Genomic DNA, 14,666 nt, shown 5'->3' with positions numbered 1-14,666 from the left:
AGAAATAAGAAAATTAGGAAGAAGGGGACAGTGTATAGGAATAAGAATAGCAATAGCAGCAACAATAAATAATGGTTATATCTATACAGATTTTCTAAGTCTTTTGCATATGTTGTTTCATTTGATTCTCACACCAACCCTGCAAAGTAGATATTATTATCTCATTTTATTTGTGGGGAAATTGAGGCTGTGAGAAGTTAAGTGACTTGCTGAGAATCATATATTTAAATAAACATCTGGAATTTCCAGTTAAATCAATTCATCATAACATCTAACTTTCTTGTTAGGGGTAAGACCACCCTTCCTTTCGAAACAGGCTGGATTTTGTTCTGTACCCTGGAAAACCATGAAGTGCTAGAATATTTTCCTAACAATATGGAGGAATATAGGAGGGAGAGAGGTGTAGGAGATTCAGTTTCTATAACTCCCCCATCTGCCTTCCTTGTGGAGTTAGGGGGAAAACCTCTACATTTGGGTTCCCATGGACATAGGGGCTGCTATCTTACTGCCTGATCCTTTACAATGGGTGATTTAGAAATATCTTTGTGATGCTGAGTATGTATTTATAAGATCTATCATGGTGAGATTAGAGAGGAAGTCAGTCTTAGAGTTTGGGGAGGAAGGGAACCTGCTGGGGTCAGTGACTCAAATTTGTTCCCTCCATTCTCCCCAGATTAGAGGTGGGGGGGAGATAACCCTAGTGCAAGGGAAGGAGGGGGTACTGATCTAATCCCAATGGAATAGGCGAAGAAGGCAATGAGGTATAATGATGATGATGATAATCATCAATAGTTTCAGTTTTCCCACATGTAGAATAATAATAGCATCTATTTTGAAGGGTTGTGAGGATCAATAGATAACATTTATAAGGTGTTTCAAGGTTTATATTTATTTATATAAGATAATAGCTAACATTTATAGAATACTTTAAATTTTATTTTTGTTTATATAGGCTAATAGCTAGCATTTATGGAGCATTTTAAGGTTTGCAAAAGATATTACAAATATTATCTCATTTGATCCTCACAACAACTCTGGCACGTAGGTTAATGGCATATGGAGTGTGGTTATCTCCATTTTACAGGGGAAGACACATGAAATAGATGGATATTAAGTGACTAGCCCAGATTCATCCTGGCTAAGAAGTATCTGAGTTAGGATTTGAACTCAGATCTTCCTGATTCCAGGTCAAATGGTCTTTCCATTGGACCCCCTTGCTACTGTTATGAAAAAAAGAAACCTACTGACCTTAGAGCTGAGTTCTAGGTTCAAGCCTGAATTGTTACACTTGCTGTTTGAGTGAGATTGATTCTTTATCTACTTATGTCCTAACCTCTCTCATGATCTCCAGACTTGCATTTCCATCTGCCTTTCAGATATCTTTTTTTTTTGAGTTACAGATTTTATTTAAATATTTTTCCCTATATCAGAGTTACAACAGCAAATATGAAATTTAGAGAGATTGGGTGCCAAAATACCCAGCACAATGCTTACATATTTTCAATATCATATAGAATTAACTCATTGGGAATTAAAGACAGTAACCTGAACTCCACATTCATATTCCTTTAGCCATTTCAATATTGAAGATAGAGTTTTTATGGCAATTTCCTGCTCACTTTGTGGTTACATCTCTTAAAGTCGCATTAGACTATCAAGATTTGGACAACTATTCATTTGGTTGGATTTTATGCAGTCTTGTGGTGATACTTTAATGTCTTTCTGTAAACTTTTGTCTCCTTTTGTGCTGTTATCAAGACCTGCATTTTTTTTACTTAAAGATTTTATTTAGTTTGAGCTTTACAATTTTTCCCCTAATCTGACTTCTCCCCCCCCACACAGAAGGCAATTTGTCAGTCTTTACATTGTTTCCATGGTATATGTTGATCCAAATTGAGTGTGATGAGAAAGAAATCATATCCTTAAGGAAGAAACATAAAGTATAAGAGATAGCAAGATAAGATATGTTTTTTTTTTCTAAATCAAAGGTAATAGTCCTTGGTCTTTGTTCAAACCCCACAGTTGTTTCTCTGGATACAGAGGGTATTCTCCATTTCAGACAGCCCCAGATTGTCCCTGATTGTTGCACTGATGGAATGAGCAAGTCCATCAAGGTTGATCATCACCCTCATGTTGCTGTTAGGGTGTACAATGTTTTTCTAGTTCTGCTCATCTCGCTCAGCATCAATTCATGCAAATCCCTTCAGACTTCCCTGAATTCCCATCTTTCCTGGTTTCTAATAGAACAATAGTGTTCCATGACATACATATACCACAGTTTGTTAAGCTATCCCCCAATTGAAGGACATTCACTTGATTTCCAATTCTTTGCCACCACAAACAGGGCTGCTATGAATATTTTTGTACAAGTGATGTTTTTACCCTTTTTCCTCATCTCTTCAGGGTATAGACCCAGTAGTGGTATTGCTGGATCAAAGGGTATGCACATTTTTGTTGCCCTTTGGGTGTAGTTCCAAATTGCTCTTCAGAAAGGTTGGATGAGTTCACAGCTCACCAACAATGTATTAGTGTCCCAGCTTTCCCGCATCCCTTCCAACACTGATCATTGTCCTTTCTGATCATATTGGCCAGTCTGAGGGGTGTGAGGTGGTACCTCAGAGAAGCTTTAATTTGCATTTCTCTAATAAGTAATGATTTAGAGCAATTTTTCATATGACTATGGATTGCTTTGATCCTTTCAGATATCTTGATCAAGATGTCCTATAACTATTTTAAACTCAATATATTCAAAATGGAACTCATCATCTTTTCCCCAAATTCTTTCCTCTTCTTAGCTTTCTTACCACTAAAGGAACCACCATCCTTAGTCTCCCAGGTTAACAACTTTGATATCCTCAACTCCTCATTTTCTCATATCACTTCTCCCCCCTTCCCCCACCTGGTCCAATATCCAGTCTGCCCAAATATCTAATCTGCTTGCTGCCAAAGTCTGTTCATTTTCTCTTTGTAACAACTTTGACATTTTACACTTCCTTTCTTCTGATCCTGTCATCACCATAGTATGGAGTCCTCATTATTTCACACCTTGACTAGTGAAATAGCTACTAGGAGGTCTGTCTCAAGTCTCTTTGTAACTCCAGACCATCCATCCTCCATTCAGCTGTCAAAGTGATCTTCCTAAAGTTCAGGTCTGAAGATGTTAATCCCCCTCCTGATTAAACTCCATGGGCCCCCTATCACCTTCAAGAGCAATTACAAAATCCTCTTTTTTTGTTATACAAGGCTGTTTATAATCCCTCCAGTCCCACCTCTCCAATTCTTACATTTTATATTTCCCCATAACTGCCCCCCCCACGTACTCTTTGATCCAATGACACTGGCCTTTATGCTGTTCCTCAAACTAGACTTTGTGCATTTTCCCTGACTGTCCCCAAGTCAGGAATTTTCTCCCTTTTCATCTCTGCTTTCTGACATCTCTGATTTCCTTCAAGTGAAAGCTAAAATCCTATTTTCTACAGGAAGTCTTTTCCTGATCCCTCTCCATTTGATTGGAATTTTCCCTTCTGTTGATTATTGCTAAATTGCCCCAGAGATGGTTTATTTCTACATATTTGCATGTTGTCTTCTCCATTAGACCATGAGTTCCTTGAGACCAAGGATTGTCTTTTTCCTTTCTTTGTATTTCTTTGTAAATCTTGTAGCACTAGTAAAAATTCTTTCTTCTTTCTTCTCCCTCCTCCTCCCTCCCTCTCCTCCCTCCCCCTCTTCCCCTTCCTCCTCCCCTCCTCCTCTTCCTTCCTTCTTTTCTTCCTCCTTGTCTTTCTCAGTCTCCTCCCTTTTCTATTCCTATTCTTTCCCCTCCTCCTCCTTGTTCTTGTGCTTATTTTTCTCCATCTTATATTCAGTGAAGTTCAGATAAAATGGTCTGACTCAGATTTCTATTTTATGACCATTCTTTATATACTTAATATTAAACAAATTATTGTGCCATTGGATAAAATGATTTTATAATTGAATAAAAGTCTAGGCAAACACATGAATAAGCTATATCAAATTGCTTGCTATGTTAAAGAATGGGTAGAGGAGGGAGGGAGGGAGGGAGGGAGGGAGGGAGGAAGAGAATTTGGAATTCAAAACTTAAAAACCCCCAAATTTTAAAAATTCTTCTTATATGCAATTGGGGAAAAATAAAATATTATTTAAAAATAAGAAAAGTGTAGGAATACAATTTCATCTTTAGGTTCACTGAAGATGTAGCAGACAGGATGATGGGAATGATATGTGCTTCAAGTCGGTTCCCACATGGTTTTGATTTCTTCTGCTATGTACTTATGCAGGGTGTTTCAAAAGTCTGAGAGCTTAAAGTTTAAAATTACAAAAAGTCATTTGGGATAACTTGTATAGTGAAAGCTTTCATTCCATGTGAATTAGAGGGAGTGAGTATTCGGTATGGCGACCTCTATTTACGATTGTATATACATTTTTATGAATTAATGTCATGTCTGGGTGACTGTGAGCAAATGTTTTATCAGTGTTGCTGCTTCAATTTAAAAAACAGTTTATTGAATTCTCAAGGCTCTTTAGGGGATTTGTAGTTGTGGTAAGGATGTTTATCTTTTTTTTAAGTTTGTGAAAGATACCAAGTTTCTGATGCATAATTCTAGTCTGCAGTTCATGGCTTGTTGAGTATTTAGTAGATGCTAGATTTATATAATTCACATAAATCATTAAGTCTGAGGTCTTTAAGGATGTCCCTTCTGTAATTTATGGTGGCAATTTTCTGATTCCAGATTTTCATTATAATTCTTCCATTTATACAAACAAATTCACTTGTATCAGTCATTTGTTGATGCTTTCTTTGTTGATAAATTGTGAGTGAGTTTATGTGGATGTTGCCCATGGTGGGCTTTTTGATTCCATTCTTGAGTCATAGTTGGGTCATTGGCTGCATATGAAGGTACACCACTTTAAATTACATTTAACAAATCCTCTAGCATATACTTTTGTCAACCCTTTCTTTTACTTTGCTCTAGAAATCTTTTGGTAAGTTTTTAATCTGCTTAGTTTATGATCTGAAGGCACTTGTCAAGTATTTTCCTCTTTTTTTGATGAAGATTCCTTCATCTTTCTATAACAGCTTTAGGGTGATGCAACTCCATGTTTCATAAATATTATATGAGTTTTTGATGGGGTACTTTCCACATCTGTTGTGATCCCTTTCACATTTCTGAAAGTGTTTGTTAAAATTGGTACGGCTTAAGTGTTGATTGCTTTAAATGTGTTTTTCCTATTGTATTTTAGTTTGTGGTTACTGAAAAGTCATTCCTTGGCATACAAGGCTGCTGTGATAGTTTTATGCTGTGTGTCTTAACTGACGATATCAAGGAATTTGAAAATATTACTTTAACTTATTGGTTTAACATGACCTCCAGATTCAAGGTCAGTACCTTTGGTCTCCATTTTCCCTTGGTGTGAATTAAGAATTTTGCACTCTGGGGCAGCTAGGTAGCACAGTCCATAGAGCACTGGCCCTGGAATCAGGAGAAACTGAATTCAAATCCAACCTTACACACTTGATACTTACTAGCTGTGTGACCTTGAGCAAGTCACTCAACTCTTTTGTCCCACCTCCAAAAAAGAATTTTGTACTCATTGAGTTTGAATATTTGGAGTATAGTTTAAATAGTCTCTGAGTCTGGGATGGGAGAGGGGGGGAGAGAGAGAGAGAGAGAGAGAGAGAGAGAGAGAGAGAGAGAGAGAGAGAGAGAGAATGAGAGAAAGAGAGAGAAAGAGAGAGGTCTAGATTATGACTGCTCTTATTGGACTCATTCTTCCTTCAGGAGTTGGGTTTGGAAGGAAATGTTGAAGATCTGAGACTGCCTCTGAGACTATAGCAGCTCCCAATAGTGGATCCCAACTCCCTAGCATGACAGGTCTTCTCCCATAGAAATGTCAGACAGGAAGGAAAAACTTGATGTACTAGCAGGCTACGGGCGTAGAAATGACTCATTTCATAAATTGCATTTTCTTTTATGGTGCAGGGGATTCAAGGATTTACTTCAGTGAAATTTAGTTGAATTGACTAGACAAGAGGTGATGGTTACTTACACTGGGATAAAAGACCACACTCATAGAATCTCTGAGTTGGAAGTCAGTTTAGAGACCATTTAGTTCAGTATGCACCCTACAACAAGCCAAAGACCTTCAGTGAGGGGGAGCTCACTTCCTTTGGAATAGCCAATCATTAAAGAAGTTTGTTTTTTGTAACCATGCAAACTAATATAATCCCTCTTCCTGATGATAGTCTTTTGAGAGACAGCATGACTTAATGAAAAAGGCATTGAAGTGGAGCCAGGAAGAGATGGGCTCCAATTCCACTCAGATATTTGCTTGCTTTGTGACCCCGGTTAAGCCCTTAAGTCTCTCTGTGGCTCCATTTCCTTAGCTGTAAAATGAAGGAGTTTGATTTATTAACATCTATGGTCCTTTCTAGATCCAAATCTATAATCCCATGATATACTTGAAACTAGGTCTCTTGTTCCCCCAGAGTCTTCTTTCTCTAGGCTAGAGAGGAGGGGATGACTTGGAGAGCTAGAAGCAATTGTACTTGACATCTAATTGATGGTGAGGACAGTGGTAACAAGGGAGAGGGAAGGGTCAAGGGGGCTTCAAGGTTATGAAATTAGAGAATTTGGGACAGTTTTGGGGGGGGAGAGGTTATTGTCTACCATATTATTTTAAGGAGATCTTTGTAAATAGTCTCTAACTACAAATCATCATTAGTAAGTACAAGTATTATCCCTATTTATTGATGATGAAACTGAAGCCAAGAAACTCACCCTCGGTCCCAGAGCTAGCAAGTACTGTTGTTTAGACTCCAAACCAGAACCTCTTTCTGCAAGTCTTAGGAAGAGTTCCATCACCCATCTGTAACTTACTAGACATAAACACTAAATCCCTGAAAAGCAGAGTGTAAATTGAAGTCTGTAAATAGATGTCTTTTTTAGATGCATTGAAGGCACTCATCATTTAATGGATCCTGTGGTGAATCCTTTTGTGAAAGGAAAAATTTTTGGTAAAAAGAAAGGGAAAAAGGTATTTGGAAACTACTTTAAGCCTCACAAAGTACCTTCCTCTAAACACTTCCATGAAGCAAGTGGAATAGGTATTGTGGTTCTTATCTTAGAACAAGAAAACTGAGTCTCAAGAAAGGAAGCTTCTTACCTAAGCTCCCAAGACTGATCTGCATTGGATTTCAGCATTGAAACCCAACTCTCCTACCACCTGGTCACTATGTTGTATATAATAAGACAACTTACTATTATAGTAGAGTAACTCTCAACTCTAAATCTGTGATCCTATGAATTTGAAAGGAGGTCTTCAGTGGAGTACTCCAGAGATCTATCCTTGGTACTAATAATGCAACATTTTTCAATGATGACTTAGATGGCTAAAATGCCAGACTTATGCAACTTATGTAAGTTTGGAGGGGGTAGCCATTGTTGTGGATGACCAAACTGGATACAGCAATATTGTTTTTTAGGTTTTTGCAAGGCAAACAGGGTTAAGTGACTTGCCCAAGGCCACACAGCTAGGTAATTATTAAGTGTCTGAGATTGGATTTGAACCCAGATACTCCTGACTCCAAGGCCGGTGCTTTATCCACTACGCCACCTAGCCGCCCCAAGGATACAGCAATATTAAGGCTGATTGAGTCAGATTTTTTTAATATGAAATTTGATTTAGAAAATTTTCCAGAGTCATGTTTGGGTTCAGAAAATTCAACTTAACAAGGAAAGGATCAAGGAGGCATGTACTGACCATATTTAATGTGAAAGAAAAACAGATCTCTCTGTTCTACTAGACTATAATCTCAGGAGGAATCAGCAGCAGACAAAAAGGCATCCAGAATGAAACAGGTGATAAAAAACCATGACACTCTGTCCTGGTCATATCTCATCTGTAGTATTGTGTTTGGTTCTGGTAGCCACAGTTCAGGAAAGACATTGACAAGCTGGAGTCCATCCAGAGACTAATGACCAGGATGGTGAGAGGGTTGTGGGTTATGTTGCATCAAAATAGTTTAAAGGGACCAAGGATGCTTATTTTGAAGAAGAGAAGCCTTAGGAAGGATGTGATTACTCTCTTGGAATATCTGAAGAGTTGTCATGAGGAAGAGGAATTAGATTTGTTCACCTTTGCCTCAGATGGTTGAATCAGGAACAATGGGTAGAAATGGTAAAGGTGCGAATTTTGGGTCATTAAATTAAAACTTTCCTAACCTTAGAGCTATTTAAATGTAGACTGGGTTGTCTATCCCTGGAGATCTTCAAGGCCTTTTTCCAGAAACATAAGAGGGTACTGTAGTCTCAAGTAAAGTCTGAACTTTGGAGATCCCTTCTATCACTGGATGTTTTTGTTGCTGAGATCCTCAGTCAAGATCTTGCTGTTTTGCTAAGGGACTTGGATTGGTTTACTCCATCTGTTAAATGGGGCTAACACAATCCCCGCCACCTCTCTGTCTCACTATGGGGAAACTTAGAGCCCCCATCTCTTACTAGAATGAAAAGTGTATGGGGAACATGACCTTACCCTGTGTCCCCAGCTACCCTTCTCTAGAGAAGCTCTCCCAGGATCTCCCCATTCTTCCCCTGCTGCTCACACTCAGTCACATTTAGCTCCAGCAGCTGCTTAATGGTAAAAGAGCCCCATTGTGCTTGAGGTTGAGGTAGTGCAGCAGGGGCCTGTGGGACAGCAGGGGGCCCAGGAAAGGCAAGGATGTAATTTCACAGACCAGTTCATTCCTCCCCATTCGACCTCATCTCTGTGACACAGCCAGAGAGATATCATATTGTACCAAAAATCAGCACCAAAACATCTGGGAATGTCTGAATCATAGAGAATCCCTTTTCCTGATTTGTGGGAGCAATTGTGTTTTGTCTAATCAATCAACCAATCAATCGGTGTTTATTGATCACTTGCTGTATGTCCAACCCAGGGAGAGGCACTATGGAAGATGCTGGACTTGGAATATGAGAATCCTGAAGAACAGAACCAATGAACAAACAACAGGTGGAACACTTCCTATGTGCCAGACATTATGCTTGGCACAAAAATGAACTGATTCCCACCTTCAACAAACTCATAATCTGTCAGGGTTCGCAACATAGATGTAAGAATATACAAAATGCAGTTATCAATCAATAATCACTTGTTATCAATCAAGTTGTTATCAATCAATAATCATTTATTAAGTATCGACCACACGATCAGGTACAGTGGTAAGTGCTGAACCCACAAAAAAGGAAAAAAGGGAAAAATGATCACCCTCAAGGGTCATATACTGTACTACATGAAAAAATACAAGCTATTTTTTTTAAGGTGGGAGGAGGAGAAGAGAAGCTTTCATGGAGAGGAGGAAATCATAATAGAATTCTTGTAAACTAAAGATCCTGATTTTGTGTGTGTGTGTGTGTGTGTGTGTGTGTGTGTGTGTGTGTGTGTACTTTTTTACCAGTTTATTAAACATTTTATATTATATGCTGTACTACTAAAAACACCAGTCCCTGCCCTCAAGGAGCAGAATTCTAATTTGCAAAACAGAAACAAACTATATTTTGATTGAGAGGACAGGGAAAAAGTAGTTCTGGAGTGAAGGAAATCAGGAAGAGACTCCTGTACATCAAGGGTTCTTAATCTTTTTGTGTTATGCCCTCCTTCCTTTTGGCAATCTGGTAAGTCCATGGATCTTGTCTCAGAATTACATTTTTAAGAAACTGAAGAAAATGCAAAATTTTAATTCAAGGTAGAGTAAAAATACAGATTTTAATTTTTTCCACCATCCAAGTTCAGAGATTCCCTGAAATCTATTCATGGACTTCAGTTAAAAAACCTTGCTACAAGATGCTGGAATACCATCTGGAATCTAGCTGAAGACTCTCAATAATCTCTTCCAAACAACTTGAATATCAAATCAAATCAAATTTTGGAGTGACAGAATCAATACAAAGTAAAGGAAGACATTTTTCCAGCCTAGAGGTCTGTAACCCCAGGAGTGGGTGCAGGCCTGGAGAATGGCAGGAGAATGGCAGGAATATCAGTGTGGGTCTTGGAGGTGGCTGCGACAGGAGCAGCAGCTTCAGGAGCTCTCAGTTCAGAGATAGTAAGAGGGCCAGATAGTATAGGGGACCCCTTGCTGGTGCAGGTTCGGCTAACTGGCAGCTCTATTACCCATAAGAAGTTCTGTCAGAATAGAGAGGGATGCTTGTGATTGGCTACAAACAGAACCCCAGGCCAAGAGCTGAACTAGTATTTTACCCATCCTGGCTAAAGAAGAAAGGTGTAAACTAGGAAAGAGTGACCACACCTCATCCAGGATAACACTACTTTGGAAGCAAAAAACTAAAAACAGCCCCAAAAGCCTGAAGCTTGGCACTGCGCTTCCTAGTCTTAGATGAATAAAGCCAAATCTTAACACAAAAGTTCACAGTGAAGACCTGGGAAAATGAGCAAGCAAACAAATAAAAAAGACCTTGGCTATAAAACTACTGCAATGGCAGAGAAGACCAAGACTGCAACTCAGAAGGTAATAATGTGAAAACAACCAAAAAAGCCCCAGAGAGAAATGCTAATTGTACCAAGGCTACCGACCATTCCTGTAAGAGGTAAAGAGATGAATGGTAGAGGAAAAAACTGGAAAAGGACATAAGAGAATATAAGAAAATTATGAAAAATTAACAGCTTGCTAAAAGAGGAACCCAAAATACTGAAGAAAATACTTCAAAAACAGGATTGACTCAGTGGTAAAAGAGGCACAAAAATTCACTGGAGAAAAGAACTTTTTAAAAAGTAGAATTGGCAAAGTGGAAAAAAGAGGTGCAAAATCTCACTGAATAAAATTATTTAAAAATTAGAATTGGGGAACTGGAAGATACTCCATGAATCATTAAGAAGCAAAAAACAAAGTCAACAGAATGAAAAAAGAAGAAAATGTGAAATGTTTTATTGGGGGAAAAAACTGACCTGGAAAATAGATCAAGAAGAGGTAATTTCAGAATTATTGAACTATCTGAAAACCATGATAAAAAACCCAAACCGAACAGCTAGATATCATCTTTCTGGAATTTATCAAGGAAAACTGTTCTACTGTCTTAGATCCAGAGATTTAAAAAGCAATTAAATTAGAATTAGAATTAATTAAATTTAATGAATTAAATAAAATTAGAAATTCAAAAGAAATTGAAAGACTCCACTGATCTCCTTCTAAAAGACATTCCCAAAATGAAAATTCCCAGGAATATTATAACCAAATTCCAGACCTCCCAAGAAACAATACAAATATTATAGAGACAAGATCACACATGATTCCACATCAAAGATGCAGAGGGCTTGGAATATGATATTCTGAAGAGCAAAGGAGCTAGGATCACAAACAAGAGGTTATAAGCCTTTTGGAGAAAAATGGATAATTAATGAAATAAAAGACTTCCAAATATTCCTGATGAAAAAGAAAATTTAACTCTCAAATACAGGATCCAAGAGAAGCATTAAAAAAAGATAAAAAGTGTATAAGAGACTCAATGTAGTAACTTGTTTGCATCCCTATTTGGGAAGATTATACATGTAACTCCTAAGAACTTTATCATTATTGGGGAAGTTGGAAGGAGTCTGCTTAGATGGCAGCATGGGTGTATATTGGTTATGTTAGGATGATCTCTGAAAAAAGGATGCATGTATTTATATATGTATATATACATATAAACTTGGTTATAGAAATTTTCTACCCAATAGAGAAATAAGAGGGGAAAGGAGATAAAAGATGTGAGGAAGAGATGACAAGAGGGAGGGTGACAAGACAAATTTACGAGGAAATGCAGCATTAAAAGAGAGAAGAATAAACAGAGGAAAATAGTATGGGGTTAATTGATCATAGTTATTGATCATAACTGTGAAAGAAAATGTGATGAACTAACCCAAAGAATGGAAGCAGATGGCAGAAAGAATTGGAAACCAGCATCTAGCAATATGTTGTGTACAAGAGACACTCTTGGGATAGAAAGATACCCATAGATTTTAAATGAACGAGTGGGACAGAGTCTATTATGCTTCAACTGAATGAAAAAGGCCAGAGGTGCAAAAGCAAAAATTGACCTAATTAAAAGAGATAAACGTGGAAACTTCATCTTGCTAAAAGACATCATAGACAATGAAGTAACATAAAAAAATTATAGCAAGTTTCTCTGATAAAGACCTCATTTCTCAAATATTTGGAGAACTGAGTGAAATTTATAAAAATAAGAGCCATTGCCCAACTGATAAATGAGCAAGGACATGAACAGGCAGTTTTCAGAAGAAGTAATTAAAGCTATGTATAGTTATATGAAAATCACTATTGATCAAATAAACACAAATTAAAGCAATTCTGAGATAACACCTATACCTAAAAGGAATGACATAGGGGATAAGGGGAAATAAGTATACTAAGAAACTATTGGTGGAGTTATGAACTAATACAACCATTCTACAGAACAATCTGGAACTATGTTCAAATGGCTATAAAATTATCCATGCCCTCTGATTCAGTAATGTCACTACTAAGTCTGTTCCCCAAAAAAGAATTAAGAAAAAGGGAAAAAGTCACATATGTACAGAAATATTTATAGCAGTTCTTTTTGTGGTAGTAAAGAATTGGAAATTGAGATGTTCATCATTTGAGGAATGGCTGAACAAACTGTGGTATATGATTGTAATGGAATATTATAAGAAATGATGAGCAGGATGCTGTCAGAAAAATGTGGAAAGACTTCTATGAACTGATGCAAAATGAAATGAGCAGAATAAGGACATTACATACATTAGCAGCAATATTGTATGATATATGAATGACTTAGCTATTTTCAACAATACAATAATCCAATACAGTTTCAAAGGATTCATGAAGGAAAAATGCTATCTACTTCCAGAGAGAGAGAGAACTGATGAATTCATGAGTGCAAACTGAACTATCATTTTCTCGCTTTCTTTACGTTTTTTGCATTTTTCTTTTTCAGTGTGGCTAATATGGATATATATTCTACATAATTTCACACGTATAATTGATATACTGTTTGCCGTGTCAGTGGGTTGGGGATGGATAGGAGGGAGGGAGAGAATCTGGAACTGAAAATTTTAAAAAGAAAAGAATGCTAAAAAGAATTTAGTCTAAACAAACCTTGCTATAGAAGGTGGCACTTGAACTGAGTATTGAAGGAAGTAAGGCATTCAGGCAGGTTGAGGTAAAAATAACGACATTGTAGATATGGGGAGAAAGCCATACCTTTTAAAGATATGGAGGCAGGGATTGGGTGAGGAATAGCCAGATGGATAATAGATCCTTAGAATTGTAATGTCTCAGAATAACAGAACCTTAGAAGCCCAGAATGTAAGAAATCTTAGAGGTCATTTTCTAGACAATTTAGCCACCAAACTCATTTTCCAAGTTGGAAGGAGGCAGATGTGGTGGCCCCAGGGACCAGAGAGGTCCATTTCCTAGAACACCTGAACAATAACTAATAAGGCAGGGAGCATCCCCACTCCAATCCCAGCTAGTTGTCTGTACTTAACCCTAACTGAACCTGATCCTTTTTGCCTTGACTTCTCTCTGCACCCCTCCCACTGTGAAGTTTAATAGACTGAAGAGGTATAAATAGGGGGAGTCAGACATTGGGGAGAGAAAGAAGAACATAGAATGAGAAATAGGGGTGTCTGTAGGGAGAAAGTGGGGGGATGGCTCAGACATACTCCCCATGCTCTGGAGCCTGAATTCAGGGCTGCCAAGATAACAGTAAGCAAGAATAATAGAGGAACAAGAAAGAAATGTCACACATGATCTGGTGCCATTAGTCCAACACAGATCTGAAATATCACACAATTAGTCTGGGCCCTTTTATGTGGGTTTGGAGCAGGGGAGGAGGATATTAAAAGAGAGAAGATTGTGGGGGGAAGGTCAGGGACAGAGGGTGAAACTGGTTTGGGGGATATTTTCTCCGGGTAATCACAGATGACCCCTAGGTCTGAAGCTGTAATTTCCACTGTCAGTTTCAAAGAAAAGGGATGAAAATTTTGAATGCAATGGAATAAAATTATGATAGCTCTACCAGTTTTTCTGTTTTCCTTTTTTGTTTTTGGGACACTGCTCCATCTTTGTTTGGTCCCCTTCCCCTCCAGGGAATGGAACAGATTACTGATGGAAGTTTGATACATAGGCAGAGGGAGGGAGGAAATGACCTTTGGGTAACTTCACCATCCTCTCCATCTTCTTACCAAACCTGTCACACCCATAATTTCATATATATATATATATATAACATATATGTATAAATGTACATATTTATGCATTCACACATGTTCTTGTCTCTCCTCTCTGTCTCTTTGTCTCTATATCTCTCTCTCCCATCTCTGTCTGTCAATTCTCTCTACCTCTCTGTCTTCTCTTTGTCTCTTATGTCTGTCTGTCTTGATGCCTTTCTCTGCCTCTCTCTGTCTCTTGACTGTCTTTCTTTCTCTCTCTCTGTCTCTTTCTCCCTCTTTCTCCCTCTGTTGGTCTCTGTTTCTCTCTCCCACTTCTTCTTTCTGCCTCTCTCTCTCTGCCTCTCTGTCTGTCTCTGTCTGTCTGTCACACACACACACACACACACACACACACACACACACAAACACTCATATCC

Source organism: Macrotis lagotis, chromosome 4 (assembly GCF_037893015.1).
Source record: "Macrotis lagotis isolate mMagLag1 chromosome 4, bilby.v1.9.chrom.fasta, whole genome shotgun sequence".
NCBI lineage: Eukaryota > Metazoa > Chordata > Mammalia > Peramelemorphia > Peramelidae > Macrotis > Macrotis lagotis.
The sequence above is the reverse complement of the archived record's forward strand: the minus strand, read 5'-3'. Positions refer to the sequence as shown.